Genomic DNA, 21,868 nt, shown 5'->3' with positions numbered 1-21,868 from the left:
ACAATCTCCTCACTTCATAGATCAGAAAACTGAGTCACAAAGAGGTAAAGACTTGCCTGAAACCAAATAAGCAGTAAATAACAGAGTTAGGGTTGCCAGTATTTGTTTGGGGTGAGGGACCCATCTGAAAGCCTCATACTAAAATCCTACCTGGCCACAGTACTGAGTTCTCAGGACCATAAGACATCACAGGACAAATTGGAGCCCCCACAAGGAAAAGTAAGCCAACACAAGTGGTTTCTTCACAGCAGAGTTTCACATTCATGTAAAAGTTTACATCCATGTTTTTCTATCCACAGTCCTATGAGGTGGGCATTGGTAAGTTTTGCATCCATTTAAGAGATGAGGAAACTGAGGTTCAGAAAGATTGAGTGACATGTCCTAGATCACACAGATAATAAATGGCAGAGCTGATTTGAACCCAGATCTCTTCTTAGTGCCAGCCCCTACTAGGACCCTCTTCACCCCATCCTGACCCGTCTCTGGACAAACACATCCTCACCTGAGGTCAATGTCTCTAAGAACGAGAGAATCCCCTGAAAGCAGGCTCCTTAGAAGACTTTGCTCTGACCCATCCCAGGCCACCCGGGCAGCAGGTCTCCGGAGGAGCTGTTGGTCTGCCCGTAGTCTAGGCTCCCCAGTGCAAATGAGATCACTGCTGCAGGGCTGAGCTGTTCCTCACTATCCTGAGTCTGAAAGGAGCATGAGATAAGGATGGGTCGATAACAGAAGGAACTCTGACTTGCCAGGCAGTTTGTTGAGGAGGCGACCTGCCAAAAGATCTTGGGAGGCCAAGGAAGTTCTCTCCCCTTTGCCAGGACTTCTGCAGGTTTACTAACTAAAATCCAGACAGAGAAAAGGGCTTCAGATGGGTCCCTCACTCCAGTCTAGGCTGGTTCCTCTTAGGAACCCTCTCATAACGAACAACATTTATGTATCAGTGAACATCCACAACCTCCCTCATTCCTACCTCAGCCCTGGAGGTGGGTTGAACAGTGACTGCTGCATCCATTTTACATGTAACACGAGTGAGGCAGCATGGCGTGGAATAATGGCACTGTATCTTGGGAGAGTTCCACAGCTTATGCAGCCTAAACTGGTCTCTTTGCACCTTCTCCCCCACTTCCATTTCTGGTTCTACCTTCAGGGATCAAGCAACAGCAAACCAACAATAGCAATAAAAGCAGCTAGCACTTCTATAATATCTTAAGGCTTGTGAAGCTCTTTACAAATATTGTCTCATTTTATCTTCAAAACAACCTTGCCCGTTTTTACATATCAGGAAGCTGAAGCAGCTAGAACCAGAAATGGAAGTGACTCACCTAAGGTCACACAGCTGCTACGTGTCAGAAGAGAGATTTGACTCAGATCTCCCTGATATTGGAGCCGGCACCATTTATCTTCCTCTACCCTTAGCACTGATTTTCTGGCTTAGAAGAATATCTCCCAAAGAAGGTATTCTCATGGCATAATTAGTCAGTCACACTGCTGGGATGCCAGGGCTCTCAATATAATCCAAGGGCCTTTCACATGAAGGGGCTTTGTCTATAGTTGTTGCCTATTACAAGTCATCATTTCCATGGGAAAAGCAACATGGAGTCCTGATGCCATTTGACCATCTTGGCACTGTGCATGGAGAGAGAGGATAACTCATTCAGGGGCACTCATTTGTAAGACTGGGCCCACTGAAGCCTACCCTGGTGATTTATTCTGGTGTCAAGGTAACTCTGGAGTGGGGAATGCCAGCTCAAATTGATCTGACTAGCTAGATGAACTTCCAGTAGTGGCCCAAGGATGGAGTAATACCACTATTGTAGGCCACATATTGATTTTTCAAGGCAATGGGGTTAAGTGGCTTGCCCAAGGCCACATGACTAGGTAATTATTAAGTGTCTGAAGTTGGATTTGAACCCAGGTACTCCTGACTCCAAGGCTGGTGCTCTATTCACTGCGCCACCTAGCCACCCATGTAGGACACATATTGAAAGAGGCAATTAGGTGGCACAATGGAAAGAGTACTGGACTTGGAGTCAAGAGGACCTCACTTCAAATTCTACCTCCATCTCTTAAGACCCTTTATGAACTAGAAAGGCTTTTATAAAATAGTCAATTTATAAACAACCATTGGATAAGAACCTAAGTTCCAGAATAATTGATAGATTCATGGTTTCAGTCTAATGCTATTTCCTCTATTGGTACAGATGGAAACCTACCATAGCCAAACTTCTCCTCTGGTGGGATTCATCTATGTGTCTTCCCAAAAATCGTAGGATCGGAGATTCAGAGATATAAGACACTTTGCAGATCGAGATGAGCCTCCTTAAGTTTAAGACCCTTGAAACAATCTTGAGAGGTGAGTAGTGTAGAAATTGCTGTTGCCTTTTTACAATTGAGGAAACTGAGGTTCCAAGATATTACATGATTGGAAGAATCTTTTGTTCCAGTCCAATCTTTTCAGAACTTAGATATATTAGGTTCAAGGTTGAAGTAGGATGAGATCTAAGATTGCTGAACCCTGGTCCAGTCCTTAGCCCTTGCTACTACCCTGAAATAATAACTTCTTGAGTACATAGAAATCCATGCATTGGATTCCCATCCACTAAATAGGTCCACTCTCAAAACAAGACTTTTGCCATGAAAACAGATTTTTGCCCTAAATTGTAAATTAGCCATTGAAAATAGAATACACTAGATAGTAATATCTCAGGAAAGGTCAAAAGCATTCAAGCAGCTTCTTCCCCTTTCCCTCACAAGACTGATCAAAGGTAGAGATATACAAATCATCAAAAAAGGAAAACTGGAGTTTCCAGCTAAAACAGCTATGATGAAGGCATAAATGGCAAAAACAACCATATTACCAGGAGAGCAAAGGGGTATATCTCAGACTTTCATTGACCAGCAGGTATGTGAATGCTTCGGCAACAGAGCTTCAGAAACATGGGACAGATAGGAATAAGGGAAAGGCATTGTAGAACTAAGAGTGGGCAAAGGGACCCTAGAACAAGGATGTGAGAAGAACCCAAGGGAAGCAGGGCAATGGGACGCAGAGATGATATCTTCACTTGGGATCTCAATTCCATCCGGGTTTCTGGAATCCTTAAGAGATGCTCTAGAAGCTTTTGAGAAAATTGGGACAAAACTTCTGAGGGAAAGGGTCAAAGGATCAGAGACAACATATAAGATTAGCCCTCACAATGCCTAGCAAACAAATGTTTATTGACTGAACACCTTAGGGAACTGAAGCTCACCAGAAAGGAGTCTGAAAGTATAGCCTTGCTAAGGGAGCTCAGATTATCTCTCTTCTTTCATAAATTGGTTTTACAATGAATGCTATTGTTAATCTGAATGTTTGCAATGGCCTTTAGAGAGTTGCTTGGAAATACATGAGCCAGATTCTTCCATTTCCAGGGAAAATTCTGGTTGGGAGCAAAGTCATGCTGAGTACGTATTAGAGACAGACTCTCAAGATGAAACCCAGTCTCTCTGACAGAGAGGTGAGGATCTGACATGGGTTCATTTGAAATTAGGACCCCTCTAGAAAAATATTGGATCTAGGGTCCCCGATAATGTAAGGAATAAGCTCTCGCCTTGACTCCCTAACTTCCAGGAACTCTCAACACAGGGACAGGAATTTAGGGGAACAACTCAACCCCTCCAAAAACAATTCCATGTTTATAGAATAATTGTAATAATCGCTTACCTGGGTAACCTTCAGAATAAGCATTTAAAAAAATTATGTAAGCAAAATGTCTTTTTTTCCACACTCTAGACGAATTCTGCATATGGCAAACATTCTTTGTTGAACTGGATTTTGAGTCAGGACTCTCCCAAACTCCTTTCACACACACAATCGCATTTCATGCTCATCATCACCATGAGAGCTATAAAATCTAAGCTTCTTGAGGAAGGGACTTAACATTTTTCGATATTCCCATTGTCCAGCAAAGGCCCCAATCCTTAAAGTGGTATTCAAGTTAAGTATTAACATCTGCTATGCACAAGCCCCTGTGTACTAGATATTAGTGCTAGGAAGGCAAAAATGAAACATTCCCTTCCATTCTCCTGGGTGGACACAACTCATTAATCATAAAGTACAATAAATACAAAATGATACAAAATAATTACAAGAGGGACCACCCAGATGATTGGGGAGACCTTCCCTTCTGTCTCCCATCCTCAACCCTAAATTCATTTCTAACCCTAATTCTAAAGAGGATGCTCAGGACTCTATTAGGAAAGAGAAAGGTCCAGATAAATACCTTTAGGCGGAATTAGAAATAATCAGTGAGTAAATCCTTTAGTTCGAGAAAAGAATAACCAATAGTAACTCATTTTGGCTTGGCAGGGTTCATGATGTTGCTAACCAAGGTTTCTTGGATTAACTACTAGAGGTATCAATTTCCTTTGCCTCACTCAAAATTTAATTGTTAAAATAACCCAATTTCAAAGTGATTTAGAGGAATTTCCATATTCTGAAGACTTATGGATATAGTTCTGCCAATGTGCATCCTCTCTCCACTAATGCAGATTGCAACCCTTCCATTCTTGGAAGATGACCTTTGAGAATTACTAGGGCTAAAACAATGAAGCTACTGGTTCCCATTTATATAATGCTTCAAGTTTACCAGGCTTTTTATATACTTTATCTTATTTGTTCCTTACACACAACCCAGTCATAAATAATGCTATTCTTCTTCTTTTACACATAAGGAAATCCAGGCTGAGGGAGGTGAAAGGATTTATCCAGGTTCACGTATTTATTAAGTTTCTGAATTAGGATTTGAACTCAAGTCCTTCTACTGTGTCATCTAGCTGCCACAACAGCAAAATATAAATTTGGCTAAATTTGGCAAAACTGGTCCTTGAGTGACAGACACAGAGCTTGTCTCTGAACTCAAAGCCTTCCCTGAATGATGGGACCTGCCAGAGACTGCAAGTGTTGACTCCTCCTTCCAGATTCCAAGATCATATCTATGAGCATCAAGAAAAAACATGGAGGGGCAGCTGGGTGGCACAATGGATAGAGCACCAGCCCTGAAGTCAGGAGGACCTGAGTTCAAATCCGGCCTCAGACACTTAATGATTGCCTAGCTGTGTGACCTTGAGCAAGTCACTTAACCCTATTGCCTAAATTTTTTTTTAAATTTAAATAAAAGAAAAAACATGGAAACAACCATTGTGTTTACTACAAGGGCTTCAGAGCATTTCAGCTGTAGCTTGGTACAGAGAAGGAAGTTGGATTCAGATCAAGGTTCAAATCCTCTCTCTGCCGCTTAATGTCTGTCTAGCTTTGGGACCATAAATCACTTCTCTTTGGATCCAGTTTCTCATCTCTCCAAATGGATCTGATCTGGAGAACCTTGACGTTCCTTTGAAACTCTAAAGTCTAAGCTTCATTGACTGGATTCACTAATCAATCAAGATACCTCATTTTTTCCCCTGTTGAATATGAGTTTGCAACTTGATGAACTGAGCTATGTGGCCAAAACTCAGTCATTATCCATCATGGATTCAGAGCTGAAAAGGACCTTAGACATTTTCCAGTTCCCCTTCCTCATTTTACAGGTGAGGAAAGTGGAACCTGGAGGTCATGGGACAAGAAAGTCAGAGGTCCACTCATGCAAAGGGAAGTGAGGGCCAGACAGGTTAAACCCCAGGTCACACCACAGCAAAGATCACACAGGATACATCCATCTTCAAGTAAACTTTGAAGCCTAACTTGTTTCTCTTTCGGTCACTTTTATTGAATCCCATCAACCTCTGGAGTGGCTTCAGGAGATATTTTCCAAGTTCAAAATGAAAAGCAGAAGTTAACAGCTATACTTTTTATCCTACTAGAAAAGAAAGGGGATCTTAATTGTTTTTGGCAACCAAGGGTCTCTGTTCTGCCCTGGTTGACCTGTACTCAAAAAGAGAGGCCCAGACTAACCTCTGGCCATGCTTACATCCTCCTTTAGTTTCTTCCCAGTTTTCTTCACAACTCTGGCCTCAACCTCCCAGGGATCTCCAGACCTGAAGGAGCTGAAGCTGGGCATCTCTACCATGCTGATCTAGCTAATACCACCCTGCTCTAATAACTGGCATTTATTGGTAGGGAGCTTGGAGGTTTGCAAAGCATTTCCCACATAAAATCTTAGTTCCCAGAATCCCAGAATTAGCAGACTAGAAGGGACCCCTACCTGAAAAGAATCCTCTCTACATCATACCTCATCATCTAACCAACCAAGAAAGGGGAACCCACAGCCAAGGGGCAAGTCAACAGACCTGCTCCATCTTCATTTTCCTTTGTTCTCACCTTGCACAGAGCCCTAGAAATCTACAGATGAATTCCCAACTCACTCCACTGAGGGAGTTTGGGGATTTTGTTGGGGGGAGGGGGAGAGGAGCCAAAAAGAACTGGGAAATGTCCACATACCTAAAACCTAAAAATAAGAACAGAAAAAGAGTTAGCATGGGTTCATGGGAAGCCAACTGCTTGGTGAGAAAAAAAAACCTTCTTCAGAAAGACTATTCAGAAATACCTTACTGATAATTTATCTCTTGTCAAGCCTACAGATAAGAATTTATTGCATCTGTCAAAAGCAAATCTCATCTACTTTGCTCTACCAGGTTACAAAGGTAGTTGCTAGAATGGGATGGGGGGAGCTAAGAGGAGGCTGTTGCGCTATTTGTCATCTCTGCAGAGACTGGAAGCCAGCATATGTCCCTGGGCCCAAAGTCCCACCACTCAACAACTCACATGTGCTTTGGAAGTCCACAGGGTCATTGGAGCTAGACCTCAAAGATTCCTCCAAAGCCAAGTCCAGTCCCCTCCTTCTACCAAAAAGGAAACAAGCCTCCAAATAGGATTTCTTGTTGAGAAGTAGAAGAATCAGGATTCAAAGCCATGACCTCTGACTCCTAAACCAGGACTTGTGTTTGCTGATAGGACACAGTCAGGAAAAAAGCAAATAGGGGGAGAAAGGAAGAAGAAAGTAGTATTCTGTTGAGTCCATGCTCCCTCCAGCAAGATGAGGTGAATCTGGGGAGAGGAAATCTGATACAGAGCTCACCCATCACAGGGTCAGGGTGGAGAGTCTGAATGGGGGAAGGAGAAGAGAGCTCCTCCTGTGGAGAACCAGGAGTTTCTTGGACAAAACATAACCAGCACATTGAAGAAGGTTTTTAGTAGGAGGTAGGGTTTTAGTTGGGACTTAGGAAGTCAGGGAGATCAGTAACTGGAAAAGAGGAGAGAGAGTGTGTTCCATACATGGGGGACAACCAGAAAGAAGCCTGGAGCTGAGGACTGAAGGGTCTGGATCGTGGAACAGGTGAGAGCCCAGCACCACTGAACTGAAGCAAATCTGGAAAGGAGTAAGGTGGAGAAGACCTCCTCTAAGCCCCACTGGGTAAGGACCATTCTCTGAGAATCTACCTATAGCAGATTGACCAAGTGACAAAATGTTTGATTTGGGAGTCAAGATCTGAGTTCAAACTTTGCCTCATACCCTGCCCATCTGTGGGGTCCTGGGCAAATCCCCTCAGTTTTCTCTCTGTAAAATATTTTTAATAAAATTAATATTTTAATAATAAAATATTTTAAAATACATTTTTAATAAACACTTAGTTCACAGGCTTGTTGAGTGGATCCGATGAGATAATTCACACAAATGCATTGTGAGCCTTAAAGAGCATTGTGAGAGTATGCTAGCATATTCAGACAAATTAAACATCCATGCCACCCAAGCTAAAGACATCTTTATATGTGTGTTGGTACACACATCCACACTCATTCATATAAATACACAATCACACCCATATCCAGAGCTAGTGACCAGGAATGGACTATCCCTTCTCTAGCCACTCCACCATGCTGTGGCCATCTAGTCCTGAGTTTTATTTTGCAAAAAGAGAAAGTGAGGTTCCAAGAGGTGAAGAAACAAAGTCTCAGACGTGGTAAACAGCTGAACCAGAGTTCAAATCCAGATGTTCAAACTCAAATTCAGCACTCTGGTTCCTGTACCACAATAGATATGTAGAAGTAGTTAAAAACAAAAATGAAGTAGCCTTTCAAAACATAATAAATAACACTCCTACTTTTCCAAAAGTCCAACTCCAAACTTTAACCTCAGCCATAAGGAAGTAAGCAATAAATGGCTCTGAGTCATCTAAATAATGATCTCGAAGTCCACTTAAGACATCAAGGTCATCCAGGGCATCCCAAAGCACCCCCAGTCATCTTGACTACAGGACTTTGATGATTCTGGAAGGGAGACTGAGGCTGATAACCTTGGGCAATCCTGCCTCACTTAAATCCAAGACATCACCCCATGATGTCATTGATCCTCTTTGAAAATGAAGGTCAAACCACAATAATCCAGTTCAAGCCCAAAAGTCATGCTTCATAAAAGAAACCCATCCTGTAGCTCTTAGTTTACGTTCAGTTCTGATGATCTCACTAAACTCCTGTGGCTCCCTCTAGTCTCCAGAATCAAGTACAGATTTCTGCAGTCTTGCAGATTCACTTCAGTTCAAGGACCCTGGGCTCCTGCCTGTTCCATGAACAAGACCCTCCATCTCTCAGCTTCAGGCATTCTTTCTGGCTGTCTCTCATATATCTCTCTTCCAACTACTGACCTCCTTGGTTTCCTTAAAGTCCCAGCTAAAATCCCACCTCCTGCCAAAAGCTTTCTTTGACCATTCAACACCAATGCCTTCTCTTTATTAAGTATTGCCTATTTCTATTTGGAGCTTGCTTTGTGTATATTTATTGACATGTTGTCTCCTTAGATTGTAAGCTCCTTGAAGGCTTTTGTCCCTTTTTATATTGGTGCTTAGTATAGTTTATGGAACACAGTAGGTGCTCAATTAATTTTTATTGATTCACCCTAGGACTCTTTTTTTAAAATTTTTATTTTTATTTATTTAAGGCAATGTGGTTGAGTGACTTGCCCAAGGTCACACAGCTAGGCAATTATTAAGTGTTTGAGGCCAGATTTAAATTCAGGTCCTCCTGACTCCAGTGCAGGTGCTCTATCCACTGTGCCACCTAGCTGCCCCTGACCCTGGGACTCTTGAAATTTATGTAAAATTTATTTATTTTTAAAAAGTTTAAATTATGTGCTATATCTTATACTTTGAGGCAATAAGTATGGTGGAAAGATTGTTGGGCATAGAGATGGGAACACCTGTCTTACCTTGTCACTGCCACCAATTCTGACATTAGACCTGCCCCTTAATCTTTATATTTCCTAATATTTCCTAATTGCCTAGGTCTCATCTTCTTAATTCTGGATGGCTGGGGATCTAAGCAGGCCAATGGGGTACCTCATCCAGACAGAACCAATGATGATCTGCACAGCTCAGTGGATTCCTCACCCTGATTGAATCAATGTGATTTACACAACTCAGTGGGGTTTCTCATTGTGACAGAATCAATAGTGATCTAAACAATTCAGTGGGGTTCCTCATCCCAACAGTATCAATGGTGATCCAAGTTGGTCAATGGAGTACCCCACCCTGAAAAATCAATGGTGATTGACATAGCTCAGTAGGATTCTTCATTCTGACAGAATCAATGGGGATTTACACAATGGGGGGGTCCCCCATTCTGATAGAATCAATGGTAATCTCAACAGCTCAGTGGGGTTCCCCATGCTGACAGATCAATGATGATCTAGGTTGGTCAATTCTGATAGAATCAGTGATGAGCTACACAGCCCAAGGTGGTTCCCCACCCTGACTAAACAGCAGATCCTTTGAGTATCTGCCTACACTCCATCTCAGAAGGCAGCAGTAGGATGAATTTTTGGAGAAATGCTTTCAGGGCTTCAGCCTTTTTGTTGGACATTGAACCAGGTGCTTCCAAGTCAGCCCCAAGAGCTGCCAGGCAGTGCAGGCCTCTTTCACTTAGCTGGGCAGAGACCAAACTGAGCCTTTGCCCCTCCATTCTCGGTTGATCTGAACCTTGAATGTGCCATATAGAGATAAAGGTGAACCTTGAGCAAGATGAATTACATTGCTGTTTACAGAACAGAGCAGATAAGACTGTGACAAAACTAGCCATTCTGGAGAAGGGGGTGAGAACCTTCCAGATTTATGGACCCACAGATTCAGAGACAAGGGTGCTCACCTCATTCAGCACTCCCTTAGAGCTGAGGAAACAAAAAGAAGCTGAAATGACTTCCCCAAGGACACACAGTCTCCAAGGGACTGAGAAACTTACTGTATTTTTTCACAATTCAATTCCAAAATGTCATTATTAGACCATAGACCCACAAGAAACTGAGGTCCTACAGAGTTGTGATTTTCCAGGGTCATAGCAGAAGCAGTGTGTGAACTCAGGACTTTGAACTACAGAGCCAAGAATCTTTCCATTGTATCTATTACCTTCTCCAATTCAATTTTTAATTCCCTACTGTATGAAAGGTACCAGGTGAAGGGGCCACAAAAAGAAAAATGAAACCTATGAACTGTCTTTCAGATACTTTCATTCTACCCAGGTCTATAGCATTGACACACAAAAAATAAAGAGGGCTCACATTTCTTGTGCCAGGCTGCAGGCTCTAGGCCACATGCTTTACAATTATTATCTTATTTGAGTTTCACAAGAACCCTGGAAAGTAGGGTCATTATTATTATCATCATTTTACATATGAGGAAACTGAGGCAAATAGAGGTTAAGCAGGGTCACATGGCTAGTAAGTAATGAGACTATCAGAAGATGGGAGAGAACATCAAACACAAGAGAACCCAGGGAAATTCGAGCTAGCCCTTGACTAAGAAGTAGCAGCTGAGCTGGGTCTTGATGTGGGACTAGCCAAGATTTCTAAGAAGCAGAGCTGAGCAGTCAGGGAGGGCATTCCAGCAAAAGAGAATAGGCTGTGCAGAGGAAGGAAGATAGAATAATGAGTTCAGAAAACATCAAATTAGCTCATTGGCTGGAAAGTTGAAGGCTTTAAGGAATTGGTCTGGAAAAATAGGTTGGAGTCATGCTGGGGAAGCCACGCTGCAGAGAGCTTCCCTTTATGCTAAAGGAATGGGGAGCTAGAGAAGATTCTTGGGTGGGAAGGTAGAAATGGTTAAATCAGGACCATAGGAACATTATTCTAGCAGCAAGGTAGGGACAGGAGAGCCTGGAAGCCAGGGGTTTAATTTAGAAAACTGCTAACAAAAAGTTTTAGCTCAGAAGAACATCCTCTAAATGAGCAGACAAAAAGATAGGAGATCCTGTGATATTTCTAGCCCCTAATGAATAGATTCCCCAGGCTTTTTTTGGGGGGGTGGGGGATGGGGGGTGGAATGATGTTTTATCTGAAGCTAAATCCCTCCTCAGTGGAAGACATGGGCTCAAAACACTGTTGACTTGGAGGTATGTCACTCTCTGAGCCTCAGTTTATTCATTTGTAAAATAAGGAGAAGGATTCTGAAATGGCCTCTGAGGTTCTTTCAATTACCCTCTGTGAAAACCTGAGCTACCTCTTCCTTTTGGGACCCATATTAGCTCTAGAGATCCTTATCTCAATTTTCTGGGCACTTTCAGAAAACAGAAGGTAAATCTCTCCCTCAGGGAGAAAGGTTGAATTGCTGAAGAATTGAGGGTGGTCCTCTAATGCCATTGCCTCAAGTCCTGGTTAGTTTGTTTTTCTCCAGATAAACAGTTGAGAATCAATTTAATTAGCCAACCTTAAGTAGCTTTTAGGAAGGGATATTTACTTTAGTAGATTAAGTCTGGTTGAGATGGGACTTATTCTTCCCAAAAGCCTCTCCTGTAAGTACCTACAGAGCCCTGGGGAGAGTGAGTTCAAACTGAGAGAACACATGTGGGGAAGGGGTAACTCATGGCTCCATAGGGCCACTAGTCCTTTTCTACCATATGTGGGGTGTTGGAGAAACCTTCTTCAATAAGGTAAATTTACATCCAGTCTATCCTTGGCTCCCAGTGCAGATACTACCACTGGCTATCCCTGTATCAGAAGGATGCTAGGATACTGGTGAAAACTTGGGATAGTTCATCATCCACTGTATTCCTTAAAGCTTAAAGACAAGGAAAGTGAGGGGAAGAAGCTCCGTCAGGGTAAGTCTGAGGCTTCTCCCCCCCCCCCCCAGGTGACTTCTTGTCCAGGATGGACTGGTCTCCCACACTTGTTCTACTTTCTGCAATTCCCCAATTTCAGCTATCCTGATGTTTTTATACCAGACCCAGACAATATGATGAAATCCTGCAACCAATGGGAATGGGCTTCTTATATTTCACTTCCTCAAAGGACTTTCAAAGATTTTTCATTCTTCCTCCAAGGCCTATGACTAAAATGAATTGATTGAGCATTTTGCCCTTTCCTTTAAGTTGGACAGAGTGATTTGGTTGATAAAATATTAACCAATGCCACCCTTATTCAAAATAATGACCTGTGAACTCAGTATTATCTAAGGTTCCTTTCAGTTCTAAATCTATGAACCAAGATTCTCCCAAACTGGAAAAACTTTGAATAGTCTCAGATTGACCAAGATGACCAGAAAGGATAATGTTCAATGTTGGAAGGGATGTGGGAAAGCTGGGACCCTGATGCATTGTTGATGGAGCTGTGAATTCATCCAACCTTTCTGGAGAGCAATTCGGAACTATGCCCAAAGGGCAAGAAAAATATGCATACCCTTTGATCCAGCAATACCACTACTGGGTCTATACCCTGAAAAGATCATGAAAAAGGGTAAAATTCCCATATGAACAAAAATATTCATAGTATTTCTTTTTGTAGTGGCAAAGAATTGGAAATTGAGGGGATGCCCATCAACTGGAGAATGGCTGAACAAATTGTAGTAGTGATGAAACATTACTGTTCTATTAGAAATCAGAAGGAATGGGATTTCAGAGAAGCCTGGAAAGACTGGCATGAACTGATGCTGAGTGAGATGAGTAGAACCAGAAGAACACTGTACACCCTAAAAGCACCATGGGGGTGATGATCTACCATGATGGACTTGCTCAACCCATAAGTGTAATAATTTAAATAATTTAAAGTTTTTAAAAGTTGTCTTATGTATTATGTAATTTTGCTGTTTCTGATGTTTTCTTTCTTCATTTTGGATCTGTTAGATCTCTCACAACATATTCAATTTTGATCTATGCATATCATAGAAACAAACATAAAGACTAGATCAGATTGCCTTCTGTTGGGGCAAAGGAGGAGGGAGAAAGAAAAAAATTCTAAAACTCCAAACTTTGCAAAAATGTGATTGGTAGAAACTATCAATATGGAAAATAAATAAAATATTTCTATAATAACAACAACAATAATAATAAATTTTATATATATAATTTTTTAAAAGCTTTGGATAGGACCCCGGTGGCGAACTTGATGTTTATCATTCCAAGCCCAGCCTAGGCATTGACAGAATGATCTGCTGCCCACTTTGCCACAGGGAATTCCTTTGGCCACTCTCCAAATCCATTTAAAGGGGTTCTAGATGATAGCAATCTGTATCACCAGTGAAATAGGACTCTTTACCCCTTCTAGTTTCAGCACCTCTCCTAGCTGTAAAGAGGCAAGAGAAGGAAACTTAGCAGTGAGCAATTATTTTTCCCAACACCGATGACCCATAAACTGTCTTATTGCTATACCTGGCTCCCTGTGCCTTCCCTGTCTTCTTGCAAAATCTGCCCATTAGTTCCAGTTGGAAGGGAATAACACTGAGCATTGAGATGGACTAAGGATGGATGAATTTCCCTGAAGAGCTTTGGTGCCCCACCAAGGTGAAGTTCATCACTAAAGCCGCATGTTCTTTTGCATGCGTGAGGTGGGTCTGAGCTAGTAATGTAGGCTCTAGTAAACTAAAGATTAACCTTGGAGTCAGTAGACCTGCATGCAAACCACTTCCTGGTGACCCACTGGAAAGGGTTCGGTTGCATATGTGTGCATATAAATATATAAACACACATATACGAGTGGTTACTAAAAATAAACTTCTTAAACTAATTCACACTAAGGCATGAATAACTGAGAGGTTACTTAATCCTGCCAAGGGTTTTTGTCTTTTAAAAGAGGCTTTCTTCATACTAATTAATGTCTAATTGATGCTATTTTAGACAGCTTTGTCAAGCAGATTTGAGGGAGAGGTATGTCTTCAATATGCCCCATCCATTGCCCTAGCAGGAGATGTTCCCTCAGCTTTTGACAAGCAATTGCCAGATTGGGAAGTAGTCAATGAATTCGAGGTACCTCAGAAGTTAGGGCCACTGACCTTGAGACAAATCAGCCAGCCATTTAAATCAGTCGTCCGAAGGAGACTGCAGCACCGGGAAGGGCCTGCACACTGCTTCACTCTGACAAACTACTTCCAAGCCTTCATCCTCCAAGATCCTGGATGCCCCAGACCTGGGAAAGTTCCTGCTCACCCTATTGACTTTGATTTTATCCTCTGTATCATAGGGATAAAGGACCCAATCAGCATCATGGGGTAACGAGGGGTCAGCAAGACCCAATGGAAACTACTGAGTAAAATTCTTTTAAGAGAACTCAGAATTCTAAAAGTTATTTCCAGTCAAAGAATGTCCCAGAGTCTTCCAATTGGAGTCTTCCAATTCTAGGGGAAATGTCTCCTTTCAGATGAGTCTTCTCTCACTAGGGCATAGTATGAATTCAAAGAAGTTTATTCTCTTAGTCCAGGGGATCTGAATGCTATATTCCTAATTATAGAAAAGTGTGTTTTAACCATTTAGCACTGACGGTTACTAAGCAAACTTTATATTAATAATAGTTAGACTTTACAGAGCACCCTGAGATTTGCAAAGCATTTTTATACATATATATATATATATATACATATATGTGTGTATTTACATACACAAATATAGATAGATGATAGAGAGATAGATAAATAGATGGATGGATACATAGAAAGACGGATGGAAGGGTGGATGGATAGATAGATAGAGAGACAGATGATAGATAGATAGATGGACAGGTGGGTGGGTGGATGGATGGATAGATAGATGATAGATAGATAGACAGACAGACAGACAGACAGACATATAAAATTTCATTGGATATTCTTTCCAACCCTGTAAGGAAGCAAGTGCTTTAAATGAAGTAACTAAGGCTGAACAAAGTGAAGAGGCTTTTCTGGGCAGGGTCACATAGCTAGGCGGTGACAGAGACTGGGTTGAGATCTAAGTCTCTTTTTTCTGTGGTCCAGCTCTCTATGGCTGAGGTGGTGGCAGTGGGTACATAGATTTCGTCTCTGCTGAATTTTTAGAAGAGCACAGCTGAGAATGGCACTAGATGGCAAGGCATGGATGACTAGATGGATGAATGGAAGGATGGATGTAGGGATGGGGGAATGGAAGGATGGATGGGGCTGGACCTGCCTCATTGGACAGAATCAGGGATTGGATAGATCCAGGCTTTCATGGAGTCTTGGAGTCCAGATCTAACAAATTTGGTCCAGATCTGTCATTTCATTGGAGTGGGGAACTCCGGTATGAAACTCCTACCACCAATGCAGATCTGCAATGTGCCTCAGGAACTTCTATAGGACCAGGACCTGAGAGGTTAAGTGACTGGCCCTGAGCCACACAGTCAGTATAGGTCCTGAAGCCAGGTTTTTCTGCTTCCAAGGCTGCCATTGCCCACTCTGTCTTTCAGCTCTCATGTATGTACCCTTAGGTCCAACATGCAAAAAGAGTTTTCTAGCTAAGAGCTGCTTCTCTGAGGAGGAGGATGCTGCTACAATAACGACGACATTCAGACGACCTCATCAAACAGTGCTGGCCTTCAGTCAGCATTCAAGCCAAGATGCAGATAGAAGGAGAAAGAGGGAGGGAAGAGGGGGGATGAGCAGCTCCCCCCAGCCCCCAGCCCTGATTGCCACCAGAAATGCAGGAGGCCCACATCTGCTGCTGCTGCTGCTGCTCAGGGGCCAGGGGCCCTTGTTTGCAAACATGAACAAGCCGGGTTTTGTTCTCTGGGGAGAAAAACAAAGGGCAGCGATCCAAGAGAAGGCTACCTACCGGGAGGCTGGCTGGTGCAGCTGCTTCAAGGCCGCCTGGCCTCTCCTCCCCCTGGGAGCCCCAGACCAGAGCAGGGAGCTTTGGGATCCCACAGGCTGGCAGCAGCAGAGCCTGCTTCTCTCTCCAAGAGGGGAGGGAGTGCTGCAGGTTAACTGGTTGGAGCCTGGAGACACCAACCAGGGAAGGGAAGGCAAGGGAAGGGAAGAAAAGGATTGGCCACTTCTTAACTACTTGGGCACTGCCTCCCAAGCTGGGCCGGGCACTGTCCCCCCCCCATGATCTGTCACATGGGGGAAGGAGTTAGATCTGCAAGGGATTTCAGAGGTCACAGGATAATAGATCCAGAACCTGGAGGGATGGCACAAGACAGTGAAGACAACTCCCTCATCCTTAGAGGAAACTGAGGTACAGAGAACAAATGAGTGATTTACAGAAGGTCACAGAAGTTGAAAACAGAAGCAGGATTTGAAGCCAGTTCTCTTCTCAGAATTTATAGCTCCCTGAGATTTGCAAAGCACTTTTATACATATATGTATAAATACATATATGTTTGTATATATATATATATATATATATATATATATATATATATATACCCAAATATAGATAGATGATAGAAAGAAAGAACGAAATGAAGGAAGGAAGGAAGGAAGGAAGGAAGGAAGGAAGGAAGGAAGGAAGGAAGAAAGGAAGGAAGGAAGGAAGAAAGAAAGAAAGAAAGAAAGAGAAAGAAAGAAATAAAGAAAGCAAGCTGGATGGATAGATAGATAAGATGATAGATAGACATATATACATATAAAATCTCATTGGATATTCTTCCCAACCCTGCTTGTAAGGAAGCAAATTTTGTGCTATACCACATTATAGTGGGCTGGATGTGCATTGGCTGTGTAGCTAGACAGAAAAGCAGGGAAAGAGAAAGACAGAGAAAGGCAGAATCAGAGAGACAAAGTTAATAGAGCTTGTTATTTCTATTCTCTAGGGAAGATAAAGCATCTTTACAGATAAGTTCACATAAGGTATTCTTTTAAAGGAAGTACAAAAAGGGAAGGAAGGAGGGTGTGAATAAAGGAAGGTTTCATGGAATGAACTGGGTCTAGAAAGAGGACCAGGAGAATGAGGGAAGGTAGAGATAAAAGGAGGGGTTCCTCTCAAAACATCCCCTCCTGTTCAACGACACCTACCAGAACCCTGGGACTTCTTCAAGGCTATTCCCTGAGGCCACTTTACAGGAGGTTCCAGGAACCCTGTCTTGATTCCTTTAAGGGAAAAAGCACTCCCTTCCAGGTCTATTCTGTTTATTTCTCTTTGAAAATGTTGTTGCCTCCTTGGAAAAATTCAGAGATGCAGAGATTGCATTGTCAAGGTCATGGAATGGTTAGGAGTCCTCCTTCATTCTGTCATCTCTACTATTATCTAGTTTGGACAGAACATTGAGCACATGAAGGACAGTCATGAGAAACAAGATTGCAATGGTTGGTTGGAGTCAGACTGTAGAAGGCTTCAGGTCTATATGGACCATGAACAAAGCTATTTTCCTTGCATGTTGAGAGTCAGAAACCAGCTAGGAAAGGATTAAGAAGTAAATGGGAGCCAAAGGTAACAAGGGTAGGCATCTCTTCTGGACAGAGATTTGGTCCGGAAACCAGGAAAACCCGCATTCAAATTCCAACTCAGACATTAGTTGTGTGGCCTTGGCCAAATCATTCACACTTTTCTAAGTCCATGAGTTGCAGAGAAGGTGCCTACTAGGATTACTAAACTTGATGGCCTCACCTCAAATCTCACTACAAACTGCACCCCAGGTTCAGTCTCTACTCTTTCTTTTGACTATAAAAGGGAGGAAAGATAAAGGGCATTAGGTTGAGGGGCTGCCGATGCTTGTCCTTCATTTCATAGAGAGTCCATGACATCACCAGATGAAGTCTTGACTGGAGGGGATGCGAAATCAAGTAAAATGTGTTTCCCACACCCACCCACCCCATCAAAGGATGAGGGAGAGGTAGGGGTGTTTTCAGTCTACAGAGAAGGAGCCAATCAATAAGAGATACTCAAAATGGAAAAAGAGCAAAAGTGGGGAGATTTTCAAGTTTAAAATCATGTGGGATATATGATTTGGAATTAGATTAAGATCTAAAGTAGGACCATCCCTGTGGCTTTGAGGGGCCTGAGTTGGAACAAGGATGCAAGAGATGAGAAGGGAAGCTAACCACCTGGGGGATGACTGGAACAGCAGTGTAGTATGTCAAGACAGGTTTGGGATTGAGAGGAGCAAGAATCAGATACAGAATTCCATAGGAAAGTTAGAGAGTAACCTAGAAGCTGGTAGATTTTCACAATAAGTCTGTGTAGAAAGTCTGGTCTCCAAAGAGAATCTTAAACCTTGTGGGGGCCTTGGTATGCTCCCAAGGGATATATAATTAATCAAGGAAGGAAGATGTGTCACATCCTCTCCTTAGCATGATAACCAAGTTTAGGGTTTGTTTCCCTATTCTTCATCCATTGTCCACCAACACTCCCTCACTCCTGACTCCATTCTCTCCAATATTGAGCAACCTCAACTTCTTTTGGCCCTTTCTGCACTAGTTATCCCCCTCTCAGGGTAGATATAGCCTTAACATAACAGTTATACATGGGGATCCCCACCTCCTGAGAGTCCCTCTCTCCACACTCCAAAATCAATAGGCAACCTCAGTAGGAACTCTCAAAAGGCAGGCTCTATTCTAGGGGTTAGCAACCAAACATCGTTATGCCCGCTTTTGTTTTGGGTAGGAGAGTCCTATAGCAAGCACAAGAATAGATTGTTGTACTGACCCTCACAAATCTTCATATATTTTCTACCCCCCTCAAAAGCCACCCACTCTTTGAAGGTTTCCTATTAATTGCTGAAGGTACCATCATCTTTCAGATCATCCACCTTCATAATCTTGCCATCATCCCCAACTCCTCACTTTCATCAACCCTACACATCAAAGGATTTGCCAACTCTTATCATTTCCATTTACACATCTGCCTCCGCAACCCTTCTTTCCATTCTTTCAGTCATATACCTAATTCATATTCTCATCATCTTTCTTCTTGAACTATTTCAATAGCTTCCTTATTGGCTTTCCCTATTCCAATCCTTCCTTCATATAGTGACCAAAATGATTTTTCCTAAAGCTTGGATCTACCCTATCATCCCCCTTTCAATCCACTCCAGTGGCTTCCCATTGACCTGGCATCAGAGATAAAGTCTTCTTGTTAACATTTAAAGTTCTTCTCCACTTGGTCCCAATGTAGCTTTAGAATTACAATATAATACTCCTCTTTCTGTACTTGATTGTCCAGACAAGCTTACTGTCTTCTGGCTCCTCAATTCCTAACAAAAATACAACCCAAAGTTCCAATTTATGACTGCAGAACAAAGTTGTGGTAACATCCATTTAACAGCATAATGTATATAAAGTTGAATGGAGAGATAATGGATAGACCAGATAGACAGGTAAGTTAGATAGACAGATAGATAGATAGATAGATAGATAGATGATAGATAGATGATAGAGATAGTGATAGCGATAGCAATAGAGATACAGATACAGATACAGATAGATAGAGATAGAGATAGATAGAGATAGAGATGATGATAGAGATAGAGATAGAGATAGAGATAGAGATAGAGATAGAGATAGAGATAGAGATAGAGATAGAGATAGAGATAGAGATAGAGATAGAGATGGAGATAGAAATGGAGATGGAGATAGGCAGATGGATGGATGGATGGATGGATGGATGGATGGATGGATGGATGGTAGATATAGAGAACTGGCCCTAGAGTCAGGAAGACCAAGGTTCAAATCTGGACTTAGAAACTTAGTGATTGTGATTCTGGCCAAGTCAATTAACTCCAATTGCCCTTTAAGAAAAGGAGGTGGGGAGAAAACTTTCTCCTGGGTTAAAATCAGAAACAAATTGCTTTTGATGGTTGTTTTTGCACCATACTTCATGAATGTCTATTAACTCAAGAAATTGGAGTTCTGTGACAAAGTTCTGTTCCCTGTCAGCTCAGACCAAACTTTGATTGCTACATTCTGTATCTTTCAATTTTTAAAAAAAGCAGCTAAAAGACATTGCTCAAATTAACTACTAATAACTATTAACTACTAACAATTAACTAGTAATCATTATTATTAAGTTCATCCTAACCTCTAGGATGTACACAAAATCTTTTTGAAAAAGAATTAGGCAGGGGTAGCTAGGTGGCGAAGTGGCCAGAGGACTCCAGAACACTGGCCCTGGAGTCAGGAGGATCTGAGTTCAAATTTTATCTCAGACACTTAATACTTACCTCTGTGATCTTGGGCAAGTCACCTAATCCCATTGCATTGAAAAAAATTAACAAAATGGTAATTAGGTAAAACAATTAGGTATAGGGCAGCTAGGTGGTGTAGTGGATAAAGCACCGGCCTTGGAGTCAGGAGTACCTGGGTTCAAATCCGGTCTCAGACACTTAATAATTACCTAGCTGTGTGGCCTTGGGCAAGCTACTTAACCCCATTTGCCTTGCAAAAACCTAAAAAAAAACAATTAGGTATATTCAAAACACATTGTTCTCACTAATATTATTAGTGATAAACTTTAGCAAGAACGAAAAGGTTGTTTGCATTATTCATTAATAAAATGAGAAAATGTATAATAATGTTTATTTCCTCTTTTCTCATCCTTTTAAAATTCCTGGTTATCACTATTATGGAATAATTTAGATCATTTATATGATAAAAATTAGTCATGTTTTATTCATATTAGATGACACCAAATTCATATGTTAAATATTCCTGCTCAAAAGTTTTTCATTAATAGAGGCGTGTGATCAAAAGCCTTTGGAAACCATGAGTATAAATAGATAGAGAAACCAGAAGTGGGAAGAGGTTGTAGAGTGATGGAACTACCTTCTTGGTTCTTCTGTTCTGTAGGGCTAAGGTTCTGAGGGACGGAATGATCATTGTAATGGGCAGCCAGGAATGCAGCATCTTCTGGTCAGGACCAAGTTTCTGTAGATGGAAGAATGTGAAAGAAGTTTAAGAGAAGACAGTCAAGAATAAAGGATGCTCTATGGACCCATTCATGGACCATGGAGGCATATCAGGGTTGTTCATGACAGAGGAGAGCAGTGAGCCGGCAGAATTATGACCTTGTGGCTGTAGGCAAGGTCACTTCATTTCTTTCCCTGGGCCTCTATTTCCTCATCTATAAAACCAAGCTAGGAAAGGCTGCTGAATCTGGGATCACCTCCTTCACCCCTCTGAGCCCAAGTTTTCTCATCTATACAATGAAAATTTGAATGAGATGACTTTCTATGAATGTGAAATCCCTATGACATCCACTAACCTTGGGCATCTGCCGACCTTATTAGCGGACTCCAATGAGAAATAAACCGAGAATCACAGCACTATTATGCAGAGAGAAATGACAAGTGTCATCATCAAAGTCTGGAGAGATGTCATTCCACTGCAGACCATGGAAAATCATGCCAAGTCATCATGGCAGCTGTGTGGAGGCTCGATAGGAGAGTAGAGATCCTGGAAGCCAGGGAAGCCCATTAGAAAGAAGCTTGTGGTAACAGTCCAGGCAAACAAGGATGAAAATTGAGAGTCAGGGACAGATGCCAGAAAAGTTATTGAGATTCATTTCACTCCCCGGTAATCAAATCAGCATGTTTAATTTTCTTTTAGTATGAAATTAGGTTTTATTTTGATTTTTCCCTTCTCAGGAGCAAACATGGATCTGTCTCCTACCTCCCTCACTTGGGTCCATCTCTTATCCTCAGGAGGACTCAGCTTCCTAATCTCTAAAATTGAGAGGATTGAACTAGATGATCTCTAAATTCCTTCCTAGCAGTAA

The 21,868-nt window shown here is 42.0% G+C and overlaps 1 protein-coding gene across 2 annotated transcripts in view; it reads right to left on the bottom strand.

The window, feature by feature from the left end:
• The window catches only part of ASAH2 (N-acylsphingosine amidohydrolase 2), a 79,451-nt gene extending 63,338 nt beyond the window's left edge, over nt 1–16,113 (bottom strand). The window contains exons 1-2 of one of the 2 annotated variants that reach the window (XM_074236303.1): nt 15,989–16,113; nt 503–692 (exon numbers count right to left, since the gene is read on the bottom strand). The gene's annotated coding sequence lies outside the window, so the exon portion shown is untranslated. The remainder of the gene's footprint in view (nt 1–502; nt 693–15,988) is intronic. The other variant, XM_074236302.1, reaches the window with a different exon arrangement.
• Between the last annotated feature and the right edge of the window lie 5,755 nt (nt 16,114–21,868).

This window comes from Macrotis lagotis, chromosome 4 (genome assembly GCF_037893015.1).
Source record: "Macrotis lagotis isolate mMagLag1 chromosome 4, bilby.v1.9.chrom.fasta, whole genome shotgun sequence".
NCBI lineage: Eukaryota > Metazoa > Chordata > Mammalia > Peramelemorphia > Peramelidae > Macrotis > Macrotis lagotis.
The sequence above is the reverse complement of the archived record's forward strand: the minus strand, read 5'-3'. Positions and strand labels throughout refer to the sequence as shown.